At 41.7% G+C, this 27,089-nt stretch overlaps 1 protein-coding gene and 1 long non-coding RNA gene across 4 annotated transcripts in view; both read right to left on the bottom strand.

Moving 5' to 3' along the window:
- The window catches only part of RGS6 (regulator of G protein signaling 6), a 622,410-nt gene that overhangs the window by 281,253 nt on the left and 314,068 nt on the right, over window positions 1-27,089 (bottom strand). The window lies entirely within an intron of this gene.
- Window positions 1-27,089, bottom strand: part of LOC129621756 (uncharacterized) — a 51,662-nt gene that overhangs the window by 15,939 nt on the left and 8,634 nt on the right. Inside the window, exon 2 of the long non-coding RNA XR_008699669.1 lies at window positions 18,969-19,052. This is a non-coding gene — a long non-coding RNA (uncharacterized LOC129621756). The remainder of the gene's footprint in view (window positions 1-18,968; window positions 19,053-27,089) is intronic.

Raw genomic sequence — 27,089 nt, 5'->3', positions numbered from 1 at the left:
ATTTAAGGACTTTAACCCTCAGTGGTGTGATTTTAATAATACTTTCCACTTCCATTGTAGTACACTGTTTTATCATGTGCCAGCATTTTCCCATTCATTTTCTCAGTCAGTCCTCTCAGGAGAAAACACTACTGAACCTGCAAAAAGGATGTTATAGAGTAAGAGTCAGTAAAGCAGATTTCTAAGTAACCAAGCAGTTTTATAGGAGATGAGGCAGTAGGAAGTAGTAGGGACTGCAGTGCTCCTGAAATCACAAACCACATCAAAATAAAAAGCACCTTCTTCTCAGTGCCAACTATCTTTGACATGCAGCTATGATATTATCTGCTCATCTGATTTTTTAAAACAAGAAAATCTAAAAATTCATATATTTTGAAAATGACTGGTTTTTTAAAATATGGGATCAAGTTTTTCAGATAGCAAGCCAAAACAAACCCAAAGTAAACCACTACAAATGCTGACATCTTTGGGCATCAGTTTGCAACCTCTCTCTGTAGCAGATATTGTCGGCTGCTTTATGCAGTGTCTCTGCTATGCAGATACTTGAGAGCAATCTCCTTTAGTTAAGGTATTTGCAAGAGGAGTATTTTTCCTAAATTTCTAGTGTGTTGTTGATCTTGTGGACATGGTGATGAAAGAAAATGATCAAGCTTCCATTTTCTCCTTGTCTGTCAGGACTCCCAGAAGCAAATTTATGGCCCACTCCTAGCAAGCATGTAGATCTGGACAGAAGGTACAACCTCTTGTTTTAAAAAAGTGTTAGTAACTCAGTCATGTCCAACTCTTTCCCACCCCATGGACTGTATAGCCCACCAGGCTCTTCTATCCATAGAATTCTCCAGGCAAGAATACTGAAGTGGGTTACTATGCCTTCCTCCGAGGGGGTCTTCCCAACTCAGGGATGGAATCCAGGCCTCCTACATTGCAGGCAGATTCTTTACTGTCTGAGCCACCAGGCAACCTCTTGGCCCTGTTTTATACTTTTTCTCCCCATTTTCTTTCTCAGTTACTTCTAATTTATGTTATCTTGCTGTATTTTGTGAAACCATATGGGTCCACTCTAAATCCTCTTTGGAAAGCAGGGTATAAATGATGTTCACAACAACCGCTGTGAAATAGATATTACAGGTTTCATTGATAAGTCAATAACCCAAAGCTCCACAAGGTTAACTGACTTGACAATTAACACATGAATCAGGAAATGCAAAGTTTTCATTCCAATCCCAAAGAAAGGCAACGCCAAAGAATGCTCAAACTACTGCACAATTGCACTCATCTCACACGCTAGTGAAGTAATGCTCAAAATTCTCCAAGCCAGGCTTCAGCAATACGTGAACTGTGAACTTCCAGATGTTCAAGCTGGTTTTAGAAAAGGCAGAGGAACCAGAGATCAAATTGCCAACATCCGCTGGATCATCAAAAAAGCAAGAGAGTTCCAGAAAAACATCTATTTCTGCTTTATTGACTATGCCAAAGCCTTTGACTGTGTGGATCACAAGAAACTGTGGAAAATTCTTCAAGAGATGGGAATACCAGACCTGCCTCTTGAGAAACCTATATGCAGGTCAGGAAGCAACAGTTAGAACTGGACATGGAACAACAGACTGGTTCCAAATAGGAAAAGGAGTATGTCAAGGCTGTAAATTGTCACCCTGCTTATTTAACTTATATGCAGAGTACATCATGAGAAATGCTGGGCTGGAAGAAGCACAAGCTGGAATCAAGATTGCCGGGAGAAATATCAATAACCTCAGATATGCAGATGACACCACCCTTATGGCAGAAAGTGAAGAGGAACTAAAAAGCCTCTTGATGAAAGGGAAAGTGGAAAGTAAAAAAGTTGGCTTAAAGCTCAACATTCAGAAAATGAAGATCATGGCATCTGGTCCCATCACTTCATGGGAAATAGATGGGGAAACAGTGGAAACAGTGTCAGACTTCATTTTTTGGGGCTCCAAAATCACTGCAGATGGTGACTGCAGCCATGAAATTAAAAGATGCTTACTCCTTGGAAGGAAAGTTATGACCAACCTAGACAGCATATTCAAAAGCAGAGACATTACTTTGCCAACAAAGGTCCGTCTAGTCAAGGCTACGGTTTTTCCAGTGGTCATGTATGGATGTGAGAGTTGGACTGTGAAGAAGGCTGAGTGCCGAAGAATTGATGCTTCTGAACTGTGGTGTTGGAGAAGACTCTTGAGAGTCCCTTGGACTGCAAGGAGATCCAACCAGTTCATTCTAAAGGAGATCGGTCCTGGGGTTCTTTGGAAGGAATGATGCTGAAGCTGAAACTCCAGTACTTTGGCCACCTCATGCGAAGAGTTGACTCATTGGAAAAGACTCTGATGTTCGGACGGATTGGGGGCAGGAGGAGAAGGGGACGGCAGAGGATGAGATGGCTAGATGGCATCACTGACTCAATGGATGTGAGTCTGAGTGAACTCCGGGAGTTGGTGATGGACAGGGAGGCCTGGCGTGCTGTGATTCATGGGGTTGCAAAGAGTCGGACATGACTGAGCGACTGAACTGAACTGAACCTATGTCTTCTGGCTCCCAGTACTCTGTTGACTAGCAGTCACATAACAAGGATCTCAAACTTAGATGCAACCCAGACTTGGATACAGTAAGTTCCCTACATATGAACCTTCAAGTTGCAAACTCTCAAAAATGTGAGTGTTCATTCCATCAAGTGTGAGTGACATGGCAACTTGCCTTCCACCTCCCACTGCAGACGATCCTTCCGCTCTACCTTGTCCCACCTCGTCTCCCTCCTCCAGTCAGTAACTCTTCTCTCCTGTTCACTCAGTGATAGCCCCTGTATGCCAGCTATTGTATGGACTACTGTACTGTAAGATTAAAAAAATCCTTATTTTTTGTGTTTTTTTATATACTATTTCTGTGAAAAGTATTATAAACCTCCTACAGTACTACGGTACTACACAGCTGATTGTATTAGTTGAGTAGCTAGGCTAAATTTTTGGACTTATGAACAAACTGAACTCACAAATGCACTCTCAGAATTCATTCACATGTAGGGGACTTACTGTATTGCAGGAGCTGGAGAGGGCCTCGCCCAAAGCCACTATACCATGAATGGGCATAGTTTCCTAGAACATAGGGCGATCACAATATAAACGGTATCCCCTGGAGTTGAGTGAAGTGTATACAGTACACTGTTTCTGAAGGCATTAAACCCTGCTGTGCTAACAACAAATTAATGGGCTGAAATAGAACCCCAGTTTGAGAACTAGGCTACAGAATCTGGGCAAGTATAACAAGTGTACACACTAGGATACAATTCAAGTGTGTCTTGTGAAGATAAAAGGGGTGTTTCCCATGGCTTGTCGTAGAGAGGCCCTCGCTGCAATGCTGCTTCTCAAATCCAGGCCCTGGGGCAGATTTAAGGGGGAGAGAACACAAAGAAGGCCTGCGGATTTTCCTATAACCAAATCCCCAGAGAGGGCTCCAAAATGAATCTGCCATGTACAAAACTCTGTTCTCTGCCTAGAATTGAATCACAGCATGGTTCCAAAGTATTTGGATTAAATTATATCTATATGAGCACAGGACATTCCTAGGTCTTAAGAAATTAGTTGTTCAGATTCAGTATTGTTCTTCTTCTTGGTTTCTTTTTCATAAGGAATGTTATAACAGCGGTGGTTAGACCTGTTAAACAGTAGAACTGTTTACTCTAAGCACTTCATGCAACTCCAGTCTCTGTGGCTGGGTGGCTATTAGGAGCGGGCTTGTGGGCTGGGCTTGGTGGGCTGCCCTTCTTGGGTCAGAGCTGTTTTAAAGACAGCCTGATCCTTCCCCTCTCTCCTCTAGGGTGGCCAGCCCTCAGGGCTCCTCAGCTGTTATCTTATTACTGAGCCTCTTTTAGTGTGGCATAAACATCTAAAGTACTTTAGGAGAATCTTCAGGTTCCATCAACCACGGTTCATGCTGGGTGATAATCTATGAGGGACATTACAACATCACTAAAATATAGTACAAACCAAATATATTTACAAACCAAAAATATAGTAGCAGCTAATTCTGGTTTCCACAGCAACTTCTAACATCACTGGCAAAAATCCCACTGAGGTATAAAGCATCTTCTTTTGACTTTTTTAAAAAAGCACTCCTCTTGCTGGAGTCAACCTGTCTATATAGCATGTTTTGGGGGTACACATGTATATTACAGGGTAGTATACTAGAGACCTTGCCCCAACCTCACCATCAGTAAGTTGACAGCTACTTGTGGTCATCAGTTATGCTCAAATGAAATTCTGAAACTGAATAAAGCATAGGATAACACTGTAAGGGGAGAAACAAGCAGTTTATTTGACCATTTAAATTTTAAAACATTTAGTAAATGTCAAATAAAATGTATATTTCTGAAATCACAAAATAAATTGCAAAGGAAAGTTGTAAGAAAAGGGGAAACATTTTACTGACTTATAAGCCAGGTAAAAATTTACATATTTGAATAAAATTTTCTTTGTAGGTTATTAGTTCTATTCCTACTGAATGTGAACAACTCATTCTAGTTTGTAAGAAGTGGTAACAAAATGTGAAATGGAAATAAAAGTCTTCCAAATAAGTAAATGTTCTTTTATAGATAGTGTATGTTTCTCCAATGACTCAATGGGTTAAGAATCCACCTGCAATGCAGGAGACACAAGAGACAAGGGTTCGATTCCTGGGTTACGAAGACGCCCTGGAAGAGAAAATGACAAGCCACTCCAATACTCTTGTGTAAAAAATCCCACAGCTAGAGGAGCCTGGCAGGCTACCTTCCATGGGGTCACAGAGTCAGACATGTCTGAGCGACTAAGTCCACACATATAGATAGTGTATATATTAAAATCTTACTGTGAACATACAGAAAGAAGTATGAAATTTTTAGTAATAGAAAATCAGTGTTTTTGATGCCTTCACTAAAAAGTATCAAGTGAAGAAAGAATGTTAGTTTCCCATTCATATCTTTCCTGGCAGTTACATGTCTCTGTCCATCTCTGGGAACCAATGAAGAAACAAAGTCAGAATCTCCATCTAAACAAACACAGACTTCAGTCTCATATTTCACTAATCTCATTTTTATTAGATGTAATAATACTTCAGTGGATAGCATAACTGAGGCAGGCACAAGGCCCCCAGCATTTTAGTATCTGTCCGAGCTATATCATAGTTTCTCGGTGCTGTTTTAACCCAGTTTTGAGGCCTTGGCCAAAGGCTGGTCAATTTTACTTCATTTGTAGTTAATTAAGTCCACACTCCCAACTACCTCCCATAACATATTTCATATGCCAGGCCACTGTGCCCCCATCCTAGCCACCCTGGGGCCAGGACCCAGACAACCAGGGTCAGCCCCTTTGCTCTACAGTCTGCCGAAATTATTCAAATTAGCCACTCCTAAACCTGCAGCTCCGGAGAAGGCAATGGCGCCCCACTCCAGTACTCTTGCCTGGAAAATCCCAGGGACGGAGGAGCCTGGTAGGCTGCAGTCCATGGGGTTGCGAAGAGTCGGACACGACTGAGTGACTTCACTTCCACTTTTCACTTTCATGCACTGGAGAAGGAAATGGCAACCCACTCCAGTGTTCCTGCCTGGAGAATCCCAGGGACGGGGGAGCCTGGTGGGCTGCCGTCTATGGGGTCGCACAGAGTCGGACATGACTGAAGCGACTTAGCAGCAGCAGCAGCAAACCTGCAGCTCTGCCTCATCCTTTCCGTCCTGTGGAAACCACACGATAAATGGACTTGACCGCTGCCTTTCCCACCCTCCTGCCTGGTGACCCACCCTGCTGCTTCCCCAGAGTGACCCTACGTGATGTGCCTTCACTCACAGGGGACTGTAAGTGACAAGACTATAAGGCTCTTTTTGGTTTCTCTTTCTTGAGCTGCATCTGGCCTCACCATAACTCATCCAAGGCAATATGATCATAACCCTAGCCTATTACCTTTCATTTTAAACAAAAACTCTAAGACTAATTGTGGGAGATGCTATAGGGAATGTCTGGAAAGCATAAGCCATTATCATGGCCCAGTTGCGCCCAACCCACCATCTTTTTTCAAAGACCCCAGCCTAGGGAACCAAACTGCTAACACCAGATGTTCTCTGGGCAACAATGGGATTCTGCCTTTTGTTTTGTGGCTCCATCCAGGAGGTGTAGTTTGAGACACAGACACTGTAGTTTGCTTCTCTCTGATTTGTTTTCCCTTGAGCATAAAGAAGGGAGACAGAAATCCCCTTGTGAATTGGGAGTTTTCCAGAAATAACAGTTGAGATCACAGAGTTAAGTGCAGACGGGTTTCCAGCAAGCTTAAGCTGGACAACATGTTACACAGAGAAGCAATTAGGCAGACCTTGGAGAGGGACGGGAGCTGTGAAAAGGGGAGCTCTGTTTATGCCCAGCTGAGAAGCAGATAGGGCTCGACATGGAAAGAGGATAAGACAAAGGAGGCCACAGGTCTAAGCAGACCCTCACACAGTAGACCTGGATCAGACTGTAGGGAATAAGGGCTGCTCCCGGTCATGTAATGTGATGCCTTCAATGAACTCACATTTTCATCACCAAGCATGAGTTTGATAATTAACAATTACACACCAGGGAAATATGGATATTGTGGCAGTCTGATTTGAGTTTTTTCAAAGACCCCAGCCTAGGGAACCAAACTGCTAACAGATTTCATCTGCCACAAATTTAAAAGTTATTTCAGACGATTTCACACTTTTCAAAATATTTAAGAACTCATTCAGTTAATTTATCTATTTATAAAGATTTGAAATTGTATTGATTCATTAGAATAATCCATCCTACACATTGCTATCATAATCAAAACATCATCTAAGTAAATTCTACCATTATGAAAAAAGCGAAAGTGAAAGTAAAAGTCACCCAGTCGTGTCCGACTTTTTGTGACTCCATGGAATAGTCCGTGGAATTCTCCAGGTCAGAACACTGGACTGGGTAGCCATTCCTTTCTCCAAGAGATCTTCCCAACCCAGGGACTGAACCTGTGTCTCCCGCATTGTAGGTGGATTCTTTACCAGCTGAGCCACAAGGGAAGCTCACAATTATGATCTATAACCCAAACACGGGAAAGAAGCAATAACTTAGAGCATCACATGGGGTCTACTGGGATGGTAGGAGAAGGGAATGGAAGGGAAGGGAATAGAAGTTCCCTAAAATGTCAGGCCAGACAGACCTACAGCAGGGAAGATAAGAAATTATGCTGTGGTAACAAACATTCCACAAATCGTAGTGATTTAAAACAATGAGGTTTATTTTTAGTTATACTACATATCCAATGGGGTTGGCCAATGCTCAGCTTTCTGATATTGTCTACCAAGATGCAAGCTGACAGAGCACCCATCACATGCACCAGATCTTCAAATGACTTGTATTCCACCAGCCTCAGCTAGTGTACACCCAATTTCAATGGTCACATCCAACTTTGAAGAGATAAGAAAATACAAAGCTACAGTAGGGGTTTGCAAACAATAGCTCACTGGCCAGCCAGCTATGCTGGTGTGTGCGTGTTAGTGATTTAGTCCTGTGCGACTCTTTGTGACCCCATAGACTGTAGCCCCTCAGGCGCCTCTGTCCATGGAATTTTCCCACAAGAATACTGGAGTGGGTTGCTATTTCCTTCCTCAGGGGATTTTACCGATCCAGGGATTGAACCCAGGTCTCCTGCATTGCAGGCAGATTCTTTACCGACTGTGCCACAATAAACTTTTTTAGAACATAGCCATATCCATTTGTTTACATACAGTCTGTAGCTATATTGGCCATAGTGCTGAGTAGCTGTAACACAGACTGTATGTGACCCACAAGCCTAAAGTATTTACTATCTGGTCCTTTAAGAAAAAGTTTGCAGATCTCTGACCTACTGTGCTAGTTGGCTTTCACTAGGTTATACTGCAATAACAAACTGCTTTCCAATTACAGGGGCTTACAAAAACAAAGATTTATTTCTCACTTTCATTACCTATCACTTGTGAGAAGGCTGTGGCTCTGATTTGGGTCTTCTGCATGGACTGATGAAGTAGTCCCTATTAGAATATACCATGCTTGTGGCAGAGAGAAAAGAGCATGGCTGAATCTCACAATGGCTCTTAAAGTTTAACCATGAATGTACACAGTTACATCACTTCTGCCCATGTTTTATTGGCCAGTGAAAATCACATGGCCCAGCCTGACATCACTGGATAGAGAACTGAACTCTCCACCACAGGAGGCACTGTGAGTTACCTGATTATGTGCAGGGATGTGTGATACTCACACAGAGAAAGAACAGTAAGTGGGAGCAATAATACAACTGATCAGCTGAGCAGTTTTGAGGGGAAAAGAACCAATGGATCTCAAGGATCTCAAGAAATCCTGGTGGGCAAGTGTCAGCTCAGCACTATGAAAAAATTCTTAAAAGACCATGGATCTAGTATAAGTCTCTCTCTGAACCTCAGAGTCCTTCTCTATAAAATGAGGTAATCAAATTTCATCACCATTTTCAACCTTTTCATATCGACACATTTTGAACATCAATTCCTTCCCCCACCATGACAACTTCTTTGAGTCACTATAGACTGAGAAGATGTCTTTGGCTAAAACCGTAACATTCATCAACTGCAAGTCACTGTTTACTGTATCTAAAGGTAATCTTGAGACAATTATGAATGACAGGACTTCTCCTCTGGGATTGCTAATTAACACTTGAAAAGATTTGTACAGGCTGATAGGGAGATGGGAGCAGACATGCTGCTTTAAAGGCAGTTTTTCTAAAATTACAGATGCCTAAATTTATACCACAGATAGTGATAAAGGGACTGGCACTAAATTCACTAGATGGCAATCATCCGTTAATCTGTGTGTCTCTGTGGCTTGAGGCTGTCTTGTTCAATATTGTATTCTAGGAACTTAGTACATAGTTGATGCTCATTAAATATTTCTGGACTAATTAATAAAAGGAATCATGTGTTCCATAATGTTTTAAAATAAATTTTATCTTTTCTGACAATTAAGTCCATGCATACATTTGAAAAAAGAATGGTTAACATAAGTGTAAGTGAATCACATTACATGGTTGGTTTATTGATGTTTGGATAGATTTTCATTACTTACAACTCACAGCCTTCAGGGATCTCTGGCCATGAGTCGGGACTACCGCACCAAAGAAACAGAGAAATCAGTCCTATAGTGCAAAAACTAGTCTAACACATTCCTTCTCATTTAGTTCAGAGTCTTTATTCCAACAGTATTGCTCACACAGGGAGTAAGCTATAATTGAGGAATTAAAAATATTATCCCCGCCTTCAACAAGTTTCTCACTAAGGTTAGCAATCAATCTATAAGTTTGTAAAATACTTATGTGTAAACAAGACGAGTTCAAATCTCCAGGTGGGTCCCTGCTCTGGATAAAGTCTAAATGAATAAATGATTGAATCTATAGACTTTAAAACTGTGTGCTTTGTTTGGTTGTCTGATCAGATATTTAACTGTGTCATCGTCTATTTCTAATCCTCACTATGCATCAAAATCACCTCACCAAAACTTTAAAAATATAGGAGAGGTGCCTGGTCCATACTGGATTCTAATTCAATTGCTCAGATTGTAAGAGGGGGATGAAAAAGGCAAACAACATCAAGACAATGTTATGAAAATCGTTTGATCTCATGGAACCTCTGGAAAGGTCTCTGGGACTCCTGGGGGGGTCTCTGGATCATACTTTGAGAACTGCTGGCCTAAGATAGGGGATACATATAAAGATGGCTTTCATGGATATAGAGTCTGCTAGCATCTCTTCACTGAGTACCTCTACAATGTTATAAAAATACCTATCTTGGAGGTAAAGCCAGAAATTAACTGTTGCTATTGTCTCCTCATGTGCCTTTAGAATGAATACCTGAAGCAAGCTATGTTTCCTTGAAGATTAGTGGTTGCATTTGGTTACCCAGATCAAGGTTTCAGAAAAATGTGATTAAAAAAAATGATATAAAGTCATGAGAGACAGTGAAGTCTTTAAGAGTGGAGGAGTTGTTTTGGAAGGATTTGAGTTAGTGCTACAGAGCAGATATCTTAATCAATCAGGTATTTCCACGAGGTGTGTTGTGTGTGTGTGTGTATGTGCACATGTGTGCATGCTCTGTCATGGTCACCTCTTTGGGTGTGATAAGTAGAACATAAGAGAGGAAACAGGAGGCCTAACTCAGGCTTTCAGGGCATTGATAATTTATTTCAGAAAAAGAATCTTAGAAACAAGTCTAAGTTGGCAAACAACTACATGTTACGTCTTGTGGGAAATTATGACATGTTAGAAGAATTCAGAGAAGAAAGAAAGGAGGAAGAATAATTGGGCAAGTCTTCACAGAAGAAATAAAGCTTTTCTAGGTATTTACAGAGGCATGAAAATGGGGAAGGGAAGGTATGAGGTCGTGGAGACAGCGGCATGGCCATCTCCAGAGTGGGTCTGAAGACCTCCTTCCTCGACAGAACACAATTATGTTCAGAAATGATCTTACAATAAAATGAGTAATAACAAAGACCAAAAAAGAAATGCAAACATAAAAAACTGTCTTTTATATATAATGAGGCCCATAATTATTATAAGACAAAAAAGAAGGAAAGGTCATGGATTAATATTTTAATTAAAGTATTTCTACAAAAGGCATAGAAAAGAAGCACTTTGAAAGGAGTGAGCTCCACAAGGGTTAGAGAAAGATTTGCACGTAAAGTTGCAGTAAGCCCAACCTTGTTTCTGTGCCCGTACCGTTCTTGTGTTAGCCTTCCTCATTTTGAATTTACAGTACCCTTGAAACACAAAAATATGTCGTGTTCTGGGGCTTAGAGACACAGACTGTGCTGGAAGCAAACTCAATTGATTCCAATCCTTATAAACTTACACTTTGTATTTGTCAAGATTCTCCAGAGAAACAGGACCAATAGGAGATTATTGAAAGTGAAAGTCACTCAGTTGTGTCCAACTCTTTGCGACCCTGTGGACTACACAGTCCATGGAATTCTCCAGGCCAGAATGAATACTGGAGTGGGTAGCCATTCCCTTCTACAGGGGATCTTCCCAACCCAGGGATCAAACCCAGGTCTCCCACATTGCAGGCGAATTCTTTACCAGCTGAGCCACCAGGGAAGCCCAAGAATACTGGAGTAGGAAGCCTATCCCTTCTTCAGTGGCTCTTCCTGACCCAGGAATCAAACCAGGGTCTCCTGCATTGAAGGTGGATTCTTTACCAGCTGGGCTACTAGGGAAGCCTGATTGTAATTATGGAGGCTGGGAATGCCCATGATCTGCCATCTGCAAGCTAGAGACCCAGACGTGCCAGTGGCTAATTTAAACCAAGTCCAAAGGCATGAGAACCAGGAGAGCTGATGACATAAATCCTAATCCAAGGGGAGTAGACAATGCGATGAGATGTTCCAGCTCAAGCTGAGGCAGAGAAAAGGGTTGAATTCCTCATTCTCTGCCTTTTGTTCCACTCAGGCCTTCATTGGATCAGATAATGCCTGCCTACACTGAAGAGGGTGATCTATTTTACTCAGTCCACTGATTTAAATACTAATATCACCCAGAAACACCCTCACATAGACATACCCAGAAATAATATTTAATTTGGGCACTTCATGGCCAGTCAAGCTGACACATAAAATTAACCAACACACACTTAATTATGTATAGCTGAGTCTGAAAGTATAGGGAGTCATATGACAAAACTGGGAGTTCCACAAATTAAATTCCAAGTATAAGACCATATTTATGAAAGAATAAGTCATAAATATGCTATTTTATTAAGACCCAACAGTCATTGCATCCATTGTTTAGAACTTAGATAACAAAAGAATTTCTAGAGACTATATTCCATTTAAAGTTATTATAAAGTATAATGAATATAAATAACAAATCACTATGTTGTACTCCTGAAAACAATATAATATTGTAAATCAACCATACTTCAATACAAAAAAATTTTAATTAAAAAAACAGTTTTCTAGGGAGGAATATTATATTCATTTAGAATTGTTTAGAACATGGGGGAAACAAAATACAGATCAACTTTTAGTCAGTTTTATTAATGTTTTTAAAACTTCCACAGACAACACACTCCTTATTTACTGCATCTGAGGCCAGGTGCACTTGTGGCCTCACCCAGGTTTACCACCAGAGGGGTGAACATCGAAGGGGAGAGTAGGAACGTGGGGTACAGGATGGGAAAATCCTGCTCTAGGCCCCACAAGAGCTCCCCCCATCTTTTTTCCCTTCAGTTCCTTCATGACTGTAACTGGGTTTCTGGTGGGAGGAAAGGAACCAGCGGCTATAGTGTGGGGACTGACTGTTCTTGGGGCAACTTTCCAGTGGAGGCTCAACAGACAACAACTATTCAGTCTGGGACAAAAGTCATTAATAAGCCCTCCAGAAGAATTCCCAGCTGCTGCCCCATGCTTTTGTTTATTATTTGCCTAGATTTTAAATTTTGGATATTTTCTGTATCAGCCCTTTATTACTTTCCTCAAGGGTCAATCCTACCTACCTTTCTCTAAGCAAACAACCCATGCTTACTTCCCGAGCAAATGACTACAAGGGGGATAAGAGCTCCCAAGCTTTATGGTCCCGTCTATTCCTTGTCCTGTGCTTCCCAGTTTTCCCTCAAGGAGAAGGGGATTGGCTGTGAAACCAAGCAGGACCCTTCTGGTTACAAAAGCCTCTCCATGTCCCCCATTTATTGTTTGCAGAAAAAGGATTTTCTCCCAGGTCTCCCCTGAGTTCCCAAGAGCAGACTCGAACAGATATAGTTACGGAAGAGAGGGAATTCATAAATAAAGGAAAAGCAATCAGGCAAGAAAAGTGATGATAGCTTAAACTATAGTTCAATGATAAAACAGAGTCCTAGTTCTTAATCAAGGGATAGATATAACAATCCGATGCATATCCTTGAGTTGTTCTGCAGAAAGTAAGACCCCCCCACCCCGCCCCAATCAGACAGATGATGGTGACTACATGCTCACCGTAAGTATATACACCCTAGACTAGTTGGAACAAGAAGGGTGATGATTAAGATTTCAGAAACATCACCATGTTACCTCACCACCAACCAATCAGAAGAAAGATCATGAGCTGCAAACCTTACCCCAAGGTTGCCTTCAAAAACAGAAATGGAGTACAGCCATATGAGTAAACAAGGATGTCACAGGCATCAGTGATTGGACCCTCAACAAGAGCTGGTGAGCCCTAAGGGCACACAGGAAGGAGAAGAACACCTGCCATCTGACAGCCATCAGACTGCAGCCACTCCCTATGGTGAGCCCCAGTGGAGCTCAGGATATGAACAACACAGGACACTGGCCAAGATAGCTGAGACACTTATGAAAGCAATGATTTCAGTGAGCCCAGGCTCTTACATTCTCTCATACAAAGAAAAGCACTAAATTCCTTAACTTGGGATATCTGGCTTCCTTCATTTAACAATAATCTTTTGACGTTCAGGCTACAAAACTTCTATATAACCTGGCTCTTCCCCTTGCTCTCTCAGAACAGCTCTCTCAGCGTGACTTGAGATGCTGTCTCTCAGGCTTGAAGTCCTAAAAATTCCCACTCTCAACTTTTAGGTTGTGACTATTTATTAAATCAACAAAACACCTTCCTTGAAAGCCATCAGGGAGTTTGGGTCTTTTGAGCATGAGTTGCCTATTTTCTTTGCTTGGTATCCTGCAAATAGACACCATATTTCCTTTTACCACAATACGGTGTCAGTAAATTAGATTGGCTTTGCTATGCTGCGGGTGAATGGACCCAAGTTCATTCAGTTCGGTTACAGTCAGATGTGATTTCTTAGTGTCATCCCTTGATGACCTTTCTTGTCTGGTGTTTCAGCTCTGTTGTGTTCCCTGGGCTATTAAGCCATCAATATCTCTTAGGGAATTAATAGGGTCTTCAGAGTCTCAGGTTGGCTCCCCATGTTTAACTGCTCCTAGGATAGACTGTGGGGATTTTCTATTAACTTGCTAAATATATCTGCTGTTTCTATCTTCTATATATAATTAGAGTCACTAGTTCAGACCAACAAAAATATTGAATAAAATTCAAAGTAAAGCTCTAACAAACCTTTGGAGAGCAACATTTCTAGTCCCTGAGCTCCCAGGCTGTTATTTCTCTAGCAGAGTAAATGGCATTCCTTTTATAGCTTCCTCATCACTCTAGAAACTTAAAAGTCCCTTGTCCTAGGCTGAATAGCTGAATTAGTGACACTAGATACCAGGGTTATGAAGGTAGAGACAAAAAGGTGTTTTTCCTAGAGGAAATGCTTTAAATACCACCCCTCCCCTTCAATAAAATAAAAGGAAACCAGGTGGTTCATTGTAAACAATGTATTTAGCCTTCATGTGAAATCTAAAAGAAGGGGAAGGAGTTTATCTGCCTCCAATGCAAGTGATTTATGCCTTTAGGACTTGCAAAAGGATCTGGGAAGAGTTGGAAGGCAATGAATCTATGTGGCAAGCATGCAGTGAAGAGCCCAAAATGATCCACATGTATAGTGTATAACATTGAAGGGGAGCACAATTTGTCACCCCAAAATATGCCACTTTGGCATGAAGATTATTTTGAGCTAAAGGCAATCAAATTCTAGCAGATTCAGGGAAAGCTCTTCACCTCCCCTCAACTGCCTACATTTACACTGGATGGGGGCCTATACCAGGAAAAGAGCTATAATCAGAGATACCTTTCTAACCTAAGAAATTTCTGTAACAGGGCAGCCTTTGTTTTCCAAACATTGCCTCTGCCATCCTGTGAACTGCCTTCCATCCCTTTGTACCTCAGACTCCTACCCCTTTCCTTAGCTCAGGATGTTATTTAAGCCTCAATTACCTGTCTGTCCTTTGGGTCTTATACTTTCTATGGGGCTCTTCGGCATACAAATATCTATTTTTCTCTGGTTAATCTATCTATGTCAGTATAATTATTAGACCAGCCAAAGAACCTTGAAGAAGGGAACATTTTTACATCCCTTCTATGTTATGAATAACTAGGTTTGTTTTGAGGTATGAACCCCTTTTATTACTTGTTTAGCCTTCTGATTATGTCTCTCATGCCACAGAGCTGCTGTGTGATAATGCGTGTGTGTGTGTGCTCAGTCGTTCAGTTGTGTCCAACTCTGCCACCTGCAGCCTGCCAGGCTCCTCTGTCCAAGGGATTCCCCAGGCTAAGAATACTGGAGTGGGCTGCCATTCCTCTCCAGGAGATCTGCCTAACCCAGGGATCGAATCCATGTCTCCTGCGTTTCCTGCATTGGCAGGTGTTTTCTTTACCACTGAGCCATCAGGGAAGCCCCGCTATGTGATGGATGTTCATCAGATCAAGGGCTACAAAAGTCAAGATTCAGGAATTTAGATTTGTTTGAATAATATCTATAGAGCAAATTGCTTTCTAGGTGAGCATTAGAATGAGGAGGAACTAATTTAACTGTCCAATTCTGGTATTTATGACTATTTATTCCAAACAGGGTCACTCAGAAGTTTTAAACATATTCCATGACTGAAAACTGAAATAAATGAACTCCAGGTAATTCTGTATGAAGGGGTATGCCAAACATTCTTTGAAACCTACAACTACTATCCCTCCCTATCTCCATACACTAGAGTCAGTTTTTGCCTAATTTTCTTCTGAAAGTAGTTGTCAGTTCCAAGCAAATATTCATATTTGTGATAAAAATTATCCTCGAAACTGTTAGAGAAAACACTAACTGAAACCACTTGCCCTGGCCAGGCAAGATAGTAGCCACTTGCACGAGTTATCTTAGAACAGGAGGTCCTGATAAGGAACATGGAACTAACAAGCTATAACCAACTGGAAGAATTTGGGAATGGTCAAAAGGAAGAGAGGCTACTCCAGTCCATATGCTCTCCCAGAATCCTTCTCACTGGAATCCATCTTGGCTGAGTGATGTGCATGCCACCAGGAAGGACCCTAAGTCAGAGTGATTGGCTAGAGAAAACCCAGAAACTAAGCCCATCACCATAAAACCCAAGACTGCAAGCTACATGGCAGAGCAGTTTTCCTGGGTTCCCCAACCCTGCTGCTCTTTGACTGGGCACCCCTTCCCAGTAAAGTCTCTTGCTTTGTCAGTATACATGCCTCCTTGGACAATTCATTTCTGAGTGTTAGACAAGAGCCCACTCTAATACCCTGGAAAGGGTCCCTCTTCCTGCAACAAAACCTTCTCTTTTATCCTTCAAAATTATCTCTTGCAGGCAATTTTTACCTGTATAAAATGGCATAAAACACTGTTAATACTAATTCTCAGTAAAATTCACGATAGAAAATGTATCATTGAGCACATTTGTAATATTAGAAACATAAAAATTGTGGTGACCCCCTCAGACTCCCATTGTTAGTATAAAGATGATTTTTAAATGAAAACATTTGAGCTACAGAAGATATAGAAAGAAATCTTATCTAAACTTCTTTTATCGGACTAAAGCAGAGCTTCCCCAAAATACAGCTGCTATTAACCTCCCTCTGAGGGACTTTTCTGCAAATTCAGCCACCATGGAGACTTGAGCGCCTCCTTCTATTTGCATCACAAAAGCCCAAAAGAACCTTCCATATTTTCAGACTAAAGCCCTAACACCCCTCCACCCCCACTCCCATGCCTGTTGTTAAGATGGTATCTGAACACTTATCTCCGGTATTTGGTAAGTTGCTGAGCAGCTCTCTAGTGCATGTGTAAATAAAGTTTTTCTTTCCTTCTGTTAGTCTGTCTGTTTTCAGTTAATTTGCAGGACCCAAACTGCAGGTCCCAAGTTTGAAAAGGAAAAATTTTCCTCCCACCAAGAGCAAAGGGAAGCTTTGAAAATAAAGTGAAAATGAAACTCACTCAGTTCAGTTCAGTTCAGTCGTTCAGTTGTGTCCGACTCTTTGCGACCCCATGGACTGCAACATGCCAGGCCTCCCTGTCCATCACCAACTCCCGGAGTTCACTCAAACTCATGTCCATTGAGTTGGTGATGCCATCCAACCATCTCATCCTCTGTCATCCCCTTCTCCTCCTGCCCTCAATCTTTCCCAGCACCAGGGTCTTTTCAAATGAGTCAGCTATTTGCATCAGGTGGCCAAAGTATTGGAGTTTCAGCTTCAACATCAGTCCTTCCAATGAACACCCAGCACTGATTTCCTGTAGGATGGACTGGTTGGATCTCCTTGCAGTCCAGGGGACTCTCAAGAGTCTTCTCCAACACCACAGTTCAAAAGCATCGATTCTTTGGCGCTCAGCTTTCTTTATAGTCCAACTCTCACATCCATACCTGACTACTGGAAAAACCATAGCCTTGACTAGACGGACCTTTGTTGGCAAAGTAATGTCTTTTTAATATGCTGTCTAGGTTGGTCATAACTTTCCTTCCAAGGAGTAAGGGTCTTTTTATTTCATGGCTGCAGTCACCATCTGCAGTGATTTTGGAGCCCCCCAAAATAAAGTCTGCCATTGTTTCCACTGTTTCTCCATCTATTTGCCATGAAGTGATGGGATCAGATGCCATGATCCTTGTTTCTGCATGTTGAGCTTTAAACCAACTTTTTCACTCTCCTCTTCACTTTCATCAAGAGGCTCTTTAGTTCTTCTTCACTTTCTGCCATAAGGGTGGCATCATCTGCATATCTGAGGTTATTGATATTTCTCCTGGCAATTTTGATTCCAGCTTGTGCTTCACCCAGCCCAGCGTTTCTCATGATGTATTCTGCATATAAGTTAAATCAGCAGGGTGACAATATACAGCCTTGACGTACTCCTTTTCGTATTTGGAACCAGTCTGTTGTTCTATGTCCAGTTCTAACTGTTGCTTCCTGACCTGCATACAGATTTCTCAAGAGGCAGGTCAGGTGGTCTGGTATTCCCATCTCTTTCAGTCATGTCCAACTCTTTGCAACACCATAGACTGTAATCCATGGAATTCTCCAGGCCAGAATACTGGAGTGGTTAGACTTTTCCTTCTCCGGGGGATCTTCCCAATCCAGGAATCAAACCCAGGTCTCCTGCATTTCAGGCAGATTCTTTACCAGCTGAGCCACAGGTGAAGCCCAAGAATACTGGTGTGGGTAGCCTACCCCTTCTCCAGCAGATCTACCCAACCCAGGAACAGAACCAGGGTCTCCTGCATTACAGGCGGATTATTTACCAACTGAGCTATCAGGGAACACTTTTTGAAAATAAATAGGATATTATTTGATATTCCAGTGCATTTCATTCATGAAATTTCTGAATTCAAAAACGATAAAGTTAATAAGTGAATATTGAAACCATGAAGTACCCATGAAGGGCCTTCCTGGTGACAGACCCATCTGTGCTTCCCATTTCTTGTTTGTAGGAAAAGGCTTTGTCTCTTAGGCCTTCCCTGAGTTCCAAAGAGCAAACTCAGGCAGTTACTAATTAAGGAACTGAGGAAATACAGAAAAAAAACAAACAAAAACAGTCAACAAGAAAAGTAATGATAGCTTAAACAATAGTTCAATGATAAAACAGAGCCCTAATCTCTCCTCTAGGGATAGACATAACAGCCTGATGCATATCTTTGAGCTGTTCTGAAGAAACTAAGACCTTCATTCAGGTGGAGGGTGGTAGCAGCATGCTCACCACAAACACAAGGACCACAGACTCCTTGGAAGCAGAAGGTTGATGACAAAGATTTCCAAAACCCCACTCTTATTACCTCATCACTGACCAATCAGAAGAAACTCCACGAGCTGATTACACATCCTGAAACTCTCACCTCTATCATTACCTTAAAAGTTCTTTCCTGAAAGTTACTGGGGAGTTCAAGCCTTTTGAGTATTAGCTGTCCACTCTCTTCACTTGGTGCCCTGTAATAAATGCTGTACTTTCTTTCACCACAAGCCCATGACAGTAGATTGGATTTGCTATGCAGAGGCGAGCAGACTTAAGTTTGGTGGATAACTTAAGTGGATAATATTATTATTACCTTACTAGATGTATTAAGTGGTGTGGTTCCAGTGCACCAGGGACCTCAAAATACTTCCAGTGGACAGGAAGTTCATACAATTTCCTGGAAAGCAATTTTTCAATAAGTACCAAGAGCTTTAACCATGTATGTGTCTCTAGACATGAAAATTTCATTTCTAGACATCTAAGATAATAAGATATGTTCTCAAATATTTACTTAAAGAGCTACTCAACACAATATATATTTATTTTTCAAGGTCAAAACTTACTAACAACTTAAATGTCCAATAATAAAGAATCCCTAAATAAAATGTTAAGCAGTAAAATAAAGACAAAAAAATGGATATAATCTAAATTTAGTTGGATATATATGTTTGGGAAGGCATTTAGGAGGAAATACATAATAAAAATTCTAACAGTTGTTTTCTCTAGCATGGAGAATTACGAGTGATTTGTTTCTTCTTAATAGAAGATAAAAAAATAAAAGGCCAAGCTTTGGTAAAAGACCCAACCAAAATATACCTGTCAACTAAAAAATTTGTCACAACCCGAAATCAGTGAGAGCTGTGGCATTTCTTGCCCACTGAGATGGCAGGAAATATTTCACCTCACATACCATAGTTACTTACGGACCCAGTTAGCAAACACCGTCTGGAGAGTTGAATCAAGGAACTGCAGGGACTTAAAGCTTTTTCAAAAATAAAAAAAAAAAATAAAAATAAAGGGCACAGTACAGTTAACTAAAGGGGCTGTTTTATTTGAAGGGGATTCAGAATGAGCCTCCCCCCAAATGCACCACTTTGGCATGCGGGTTATTTCGAGCTAAAGACAATTGAGACCTGCAGGCTCAAGAGAAACTTCTGCCTCTTCCTTAACTACTGAGAATAATTTCAATTGTCAGTCTTGCTCAGATTGAGAATCATTACCACAGATATATTTTATCTGAGCGACCCACCTATATAGCAAAGCAAACATCTAATTACCAAACATCTGTTCTTATTGTTCTGTGGATTGCCCTCTAGCACCCTTTGAAACCCTATGCCCCTCTCCCATTCCTTAGCACAGGATGGCAATATACACTTCATTTTACCCTTCTGTCTTTGAACCTCTCTTTATGTGGGTTCCTCCTATGTATGAAATTAAATTTGTTTTTCTCCTGTTAATCTGTCTCATGTCTATCTAATTATTAGACCAGCTGAAAGAACCTTTGAAGAGTAGAGGAAAATTCTCCCCAATATTATCAATATACAAACAAACTAGTTTACATTCATATTTGCCCAACACAATTTGAGTTCCCATTGTATACAAAATCCCATCAACGTCTTTTACTTTTCCTTCTCTTGTAAAGACAAAATTTTCATTCTTGAAATAAACTACAAGTTATCACAGAATGGGTTAAACATTAAAATGTTAAACCATACAGGGATGTGTTACAGAAGTTTCTGCTGCTAACCATAAAGATAACATTTTAGAAAGGAGAGGAAATACAATTAAAAATCCAACTCTCCAATTATCACACCATCTTTCTAATGTAGAAAGTGCTGGAAATAAAATCCCCAGCCTCTTAGTATACTGGTAAGGAAACTTAAATATTTATTATTTCTAATTTTAATATACAACTTAAAAAGATTCCCTGAGGAACTGCCTACTATCATAAATTTTTATCAACATAATTAATAACAGTAGCAGAGCCAGGAACTAGTAATGAGGCTGTAAACTTAATTAAGAGCAATAGTTACAAAGTGAGTCGCACTTTAATAGACTGAAGAATCACTTGAAAGCATTATGCTGCCGCTCAGATTCTGTGCTGTTTGCCCTGAGTAAAAAAAGCTCCCTGTCCAAATGAAGTCACTTCGGAGAGCCAAGAACCATACCAGAGCTGCATTTAAACATTAGACTTGCATTTAAAAATCCCCAAGGAATGAATTTCGGTAAATCTTTCCACTGGTTAACTCACAGTTGATTTGCCTGCTCACTGGTTTGCTGTCAATGAGAATAAAAGGTGATAAGCATCAGGGCTGGAGCTCTAACAGCATTAAGTGTAGAGGCAGAAAATCATACTAATAGGAAGAATTCCCTCAATCTAAAAACTCAAGATTCTGTGGAAATGCCAGTTTTACAGGGACATTGGAGATGGGGGCTAAAGTCACTATTAGGCTACATATTCCAGGGGTTTCCAAAGTAAGCAAAAAGCATATGTATAAAAAAAGATTTATATAAGAAAGTCCATAACTGCTTTATCATAATTACCTCAAACCAGATACAGGTCAGGTAACCATCATCAGATGAACGAATAAACAAATTGTGGTCTCTCCAACAGTGGGATACTACTCAGGACTAAAAAGGACACCAATTACTGATATATGCAAAAAAATGATGAATCTCAAAAATATGCAGAACAAAAGGCTTACACGAAATAGTGTGTAATCTACATAATTATCCCAAATAGTATACACTCAAGAAGAGGCAAAACTAATGCCTATTGAGAAAAATCAGAACACTGGTTACCTCTTTGTGAGGTATTACACAGGACTATGCATTTGTCAAAACTCACTGAACAGAAAATTTAAATTTGTGTATGTCATTGCACATAAGTTTTACCTAAATAAAAACCATAAATCAACATTAAATTCCAGATGATGCTGACATGTTTAGGGCCGACTATACCGATTTTTGCAACTTACTTTAAAATGTATCAAAAATAAGATGAATAGAGAAATGGACAGATGGATAGACAGTGACAAATATAGCAAAATGTTACTTGTGAAATACAGGTGGCAGGTACATGAGTACTCACTGTACAATTTCTTCAGATTTTCTGTTTGTTTGAAAAGCATCCTAATAAAATGTTGGGAGGGTTCATCACCACCCTCGCCTCCCTCTCATTTTGCCAAGCAATTTTAAGATATTAATAAAATGACAGTATGATACACAACAGCTATAAGAACACATTTTTTGATGTGTCATGAAAATTGTATTGTCTATAAATCTTGCTTGCTTTCTTTAATCATTGAAAAAGGTACAAAACTCTGGCAGTAAGTAGCTCCATTTGATTTGGAATAAGATATTATTTTAATGGCTTTTAAGAATCTTTAGAGAAAATAATCCTACTCTCTGATATAATAAATGCAGGATAATTTAGCATCTCTATATCAAAGGTTCATCTGGTATGAAGTACTGGATACGAATTAAAGTTCTGTGGCTTAGCCATAGAATAAAATATAGAGTATACACCTACATCCATTAACCAGTTATTAACAACTAGCAAATTAGCAGAGTATATTAGAGTCATACAATCCATCCTGGATTTGGGGTTACAAAAAGGCAACTCTTGGACAATTTCTTTTTCTTAGATATTAATGTCTGAAATGCAGATTTCTACCAGGTAAACAATGTCACCTTCGGATATGACACTACAGATGAAAATACTTGAAACAAAAATGAAAAAGGAAGTAGAAATTGTGACTGATACATGATTCCATCTATCATCTAAAAAATATTAAAAGAAGGACAAATTGTTTCCTTCTTCAGCATCAAAGTTTATTTCAATCATGCCCAAGAAAGGCCTTCAAGCTTCTTGTGTAACTGTGGTCACCAGCTCTAGTTCCCACCAGGCTAGCCTGGTGCTTTAGTAAGAGGAATACAGTGGGCTTCCCCAGTGGCTCAGCAGTAAAGAATCCACCTGCAATACAGAAAACACAGGAGAGATGGGTTCAATCCATGGATCGGGAAGATCGTCTGGAGGAGGGTGTGGCCACTCACTCCAGTATTCTTGCTTGGAGAATCCCATGGACAGAGGAACCTGGTGGGCTTCAGTCCATAGGGTCCCAAAGAGTTGGCTGTGACTGAAGCGACTGAGCACACAGCACAGGAACACCAGTCCCCCTAGAAAATGCCCTGAGTCTTCACTTGACTTTCATTTGACCCAGGTACTGTTAGATTTCCGTCCCTTCCACTGCCCCACCAGAGGCTGGGGTGTAATTTTACGTCTTCAGGGCTTCCCAGGTGATGCTAGTGGTTAAGAACCCAGCTGCCGATGCAGGAGACATGAAAGATAGATGTTTGATCCCTGGGTCGGGAAGAACCCCTGGAGAAGGGCATGGCAACCCATTCTCGTATTCTTGCCTGGAGAATCCTGTGGACAGAGGACCAGGTGTGCTGTGTTCATGGGGTCACAAGGAATTGGACACAACTAACTCAGGTGACTTAGCGCACACGCATGCACCATTTCTCCAGAGCCAGACAGACCTGGAATCGTGTGTCTGATCATTCATCTGCCCAAAACATATTTATTTTGCCTGCACCTACATGGTGCCCTGCACTGTTATAGGTGCTGGGAACATAATAGTGAATAAAACAGAGATCCCACTGCAGTGGAGCTTACAGTCAAATTAGAGAAACTGACAATAAACAAGCAACTAAATGCCTACTACATAGGATGGCATTGTAGTTGGCATGGCCTAGTTTACTCAGCTCTAAGATGGGGAATCGGAGAAGGCAATGGCACCCCACTCCAGTACTCTTGCCTGGAAAATCCCATGGATGGAGGAGCCTGGTAGGCTGCAGTCCATGGGGTCGCTAAGAGTCAGACATGACTGAGCAACTTCACTTTCACTTTTCTCTTTAATGCATTGGAGAAGGAAATGGCAACCCACTCCAGTGTTCTTGCCTGGAGAATCCCAGGGATGGGGGAGCCTGGTGGGCTGCCGGCTATGGGGTCGCACAGAGTCGTACATGACTGAAGCGACTTAGCAGCAGCAGCAGCAGCATCAAGATGGGGAATATAATACCTTCTTTCCAGTGGAAGGTAAGGGTGACAATATGATGCTTTCCCACTTTTCTTATCCTTCCCCACAAATCTGGAAATGGAATAATAACATCTTACAGCCATAAAACAAAAATAATGGACTAAAACAGTGATATGCAAAGACATCACAAAGAGAAAACATACTTTTAAAGTAAGATGACAACTCGATTTAAAAGCCAGTATTAAAATATCTAAAGAAAGCCTGTATTAGCTCAATTAGATGCCAACCAGTGTTGGAGGTACTGAAAGCAGAGACTGAGAGGCTGGACGTCCCCTCACCATGGGAGTAGCTGTAACATTCAGCCTCAGACTCGCACAGGTCTATGGCCCAGCCTGTAAGATCTCCTACCTCATCCAACCTTGGCTGCTTCATGCTCAAAAGTTAACCTGATCTTAAGTTGTGTTCTCATATAACCTTGCCTTTGGAGAAGGTGCTCTGATCAGAGAACACATGTGTCTTGTTCTCAGGGTTATTTTCTTTATCACTGTAAGATAAGTGGCTAACAGTCCTGTTTTTATTTTAAATTTATTTCTGGTTGTGCTGGGTCTTCCTCAATGTGCATGGGCTTTCTCTACTTGCGGTGAGCAGGGGCTGCTCTCTAGTTGCGGTGCATGGGCTTCTCAGTGCAGTGGCTTCTCTTGTGCAGCACAGGTTCTAGGCACATGGGCTTCAGTAGTTGCAGCTCGTGGGCTCTAGAGTGCAGGCTTAGTAGTATGGTGCATGGGTTTAGTGGCTCTCAGGCATGTGGAAGCTTCCCAGACCAGGGATCAAATCCGTGTCCCTTGCACTGGCAGGTAGATTCTTACCCAGCACACCACCAGGAAGTCCTGTTTTCATATATGAGTTCTTTATGAGTCAAGATAGTGTGTCAGTCTCCTAAACATCCATTCATCTCTGGTTACATACCAGAATTTTGAACCTACCCAGTAGAGATCCAGATCTCAGAAAATGATTACCCTTTAGAGGTACAGTCATTGTGTGGGGTCCTGTCAGGGGGCCAGCCTGCTTTAACTGCTTGCCTAACTCAAAGTGCAAAATTGAGTGGGGAAATTAAGAGCGGTGTATGCTAAGTGCTTATCAACACAGGAGCATAACAGGTGCTCAATAAAATATACAAGCCACACAGCACTATCAGGATTCAGCTCGCAGTCTCTAGACAGAGAACTTTGCTGTCAAGCAAACCACAATCATGCCTCTCCATTCCCTTAACCAACCCTAAGCACAGCCGCCACCTGTGAATGCTGGGGTTGAAATCCTGCCTACGGACACTCAGGAAAGATGTCTAGCTGCCACATGTCTCACACCATCACTGCAAAAAGCCATGGTCCTGGAGATGTGCTTGTCTCCCACAGAGCCCAGATTAACTGATGCTCTTATCACAGGCAGAGAGGCTCATTGTGCTCCCCCCAACTTTAGCCTCTGGTCTGTCTCACACAAGCCCGTGACCCTCTCCCTTCCAGCTCACTGTGAAACCGGAGGTAGGCACCACGCTGTCCCTTCTCTCTCTCTAAGGGCTCATACAGAAACAGACCTGCCTAGCATGCACTAAGAAACGTTGTTTAGTTGCTCAGTTGTGTCTGACTCTGTGCGACTCCATGGACTGTATCCCGCCAGGCTCCTCTGTCTATGGGATTTCCCCAGCAAGACACTGGAGTGGGTTACCCTTTCCTTCTTCAAAGGATCTTCCCAACCCAGGGATCAAACCTGTGTCTCCTGCATTGGTAGGTGGATTCTGTACCACTGAGCTACTACCCAGTTACTGAACACAGTATTATAAGAACTGTGCTCATTTCAAGGACACAAAGGATCAACCCAGATCCTTTGATGTGTATTTAAACTGAAGTGACGATTCATAGGCAGAGATTGTGGGAGCTGCTGATCTCAATTCATTTTTAATATAGTTTCCACATTGATATACAGTTTTTAAAGTTCCACAGTCCTTGCAGTCCATAAATAATTGACCCACCTGAGAACTGCCTGTGCTCTATCCTCACGGAGATAAATCCTGAGACAGCATGTGACAGCCAGAGAGTCTCTGATGCAAAAGGTCAAGTGGCAAATAAAATTTATCTGGCTTAGCCCTCAAGAAATGCTTGAGCTTCCATCTTCTATATTCCTTCCCAGAAGTCCTCTACTTTATAGTTTACATACCTTCAATGACAAGGAACTCACTTCTCTACAAACATAAGGGCAAAGATATTGGCATTGAAAATAGAAAGGTTGGGACCTGAAGTGTGATGGTATGAAGGGTTTGCCTACTATGGATAAAGGCCTCTTTGGGTTGAGTTCCTCTCTGCTAATTCCATCCAGGATGGATTCAGGCCTTCATACCACCCGAGGCCACAGCTCATTCAAGAGTTATGCACCCCAGGAGCTATCTCATCACTCCTCACACCCCCTCGGACCACACACTTACCCCTCATGGGCACCCATGTTCTGTTCGGTGCCCCAGGAAATGTGGAGGCTGCACACAGTCAGCCTCCATCTCGCCAGGACCTCTAAGTGCAGTTGCTCCACTGTCTGCAGCCTCAGCTTCCACTCCATCACCGGCTTCTCAACGCCCCTCATCACTTCCTCCCTGATTGAATCTTCCCCCCTCCACTCATCTCCCTCTGATACCTCCTGCCCCATCATATCTGCTGAAACCCTTGACCTGTGGTCAGTAAAGTCCTTGGCCTTCTTCCATCTTTCACAGGACACTTCTTCCACCTTCTGGCCTCAACCCAGACCTGCCAAACCTTCCCTGAGGACACTACTTCCGTGTCAGACCTCTCAGGCGGAAGGTGCCCATTCTCTCACATTCTAGGTGATGCAGGCCCAGAGGAGCATGTGTTTTCTTGGTTCTTATATGTACCATTTCCTGATCAACAGCCTTGAGATCTCTATTTGGCAAAACTAATACAATTATGTAAAGTTTAAAAATAAAATTAAAAAAAAAAAAAAAAAAGAAACCTGAAGGGAGAAAGGAAGAGAATGAATCACGAGGATATTAGGAAGCAAATGTTCCAGGGAAAGAAAGCAATGTATGCAAAGGTCCTCAGTCAAGAGCCTACCTAACATTCAGCTAAACCTAGTCTTTATGCCCCTCTGCAGCTGTCTGCTCCCACCCTCTTTGTCCTACTCCCTGACTCAGGGAGGACTCTGAAACCTGGACCATGGTCCTGCTCCCCACCCCTACCTGTTCTGCCCCCAAGGTCTGTACCAACATTGAAGACCCCTCCCACCGCCCCCTGCTCTCCCCCACAATAAATGCCTTTCTAAGGTCCTGGGCCACCTTGATCTTTGCCAGCAAGCACTTCAGTAATACATCCCTTTGGTCACAAGCCAGCCTT

Source organism: Bubalus kerabau, chromosome 10, assembly GCF_029407905.1.
Source record: "Bubalus kerabau isolate K-KA32 ecotype Philippines breed swamp buffalo chromosome 10, PCC_UOA_SB_1v2, whole genome shotgun sequence".
Taxonomy (NCBI): domain Eukaryota; kingdom Metazoa; phylum Chordata; class Mammalia; order Artiodactyla; family Bovidae; genus Bubalus; species Bubalus kerabau.
This window is presented reverse-complemented; position numbering and strand designations above follow the sequence as displayed.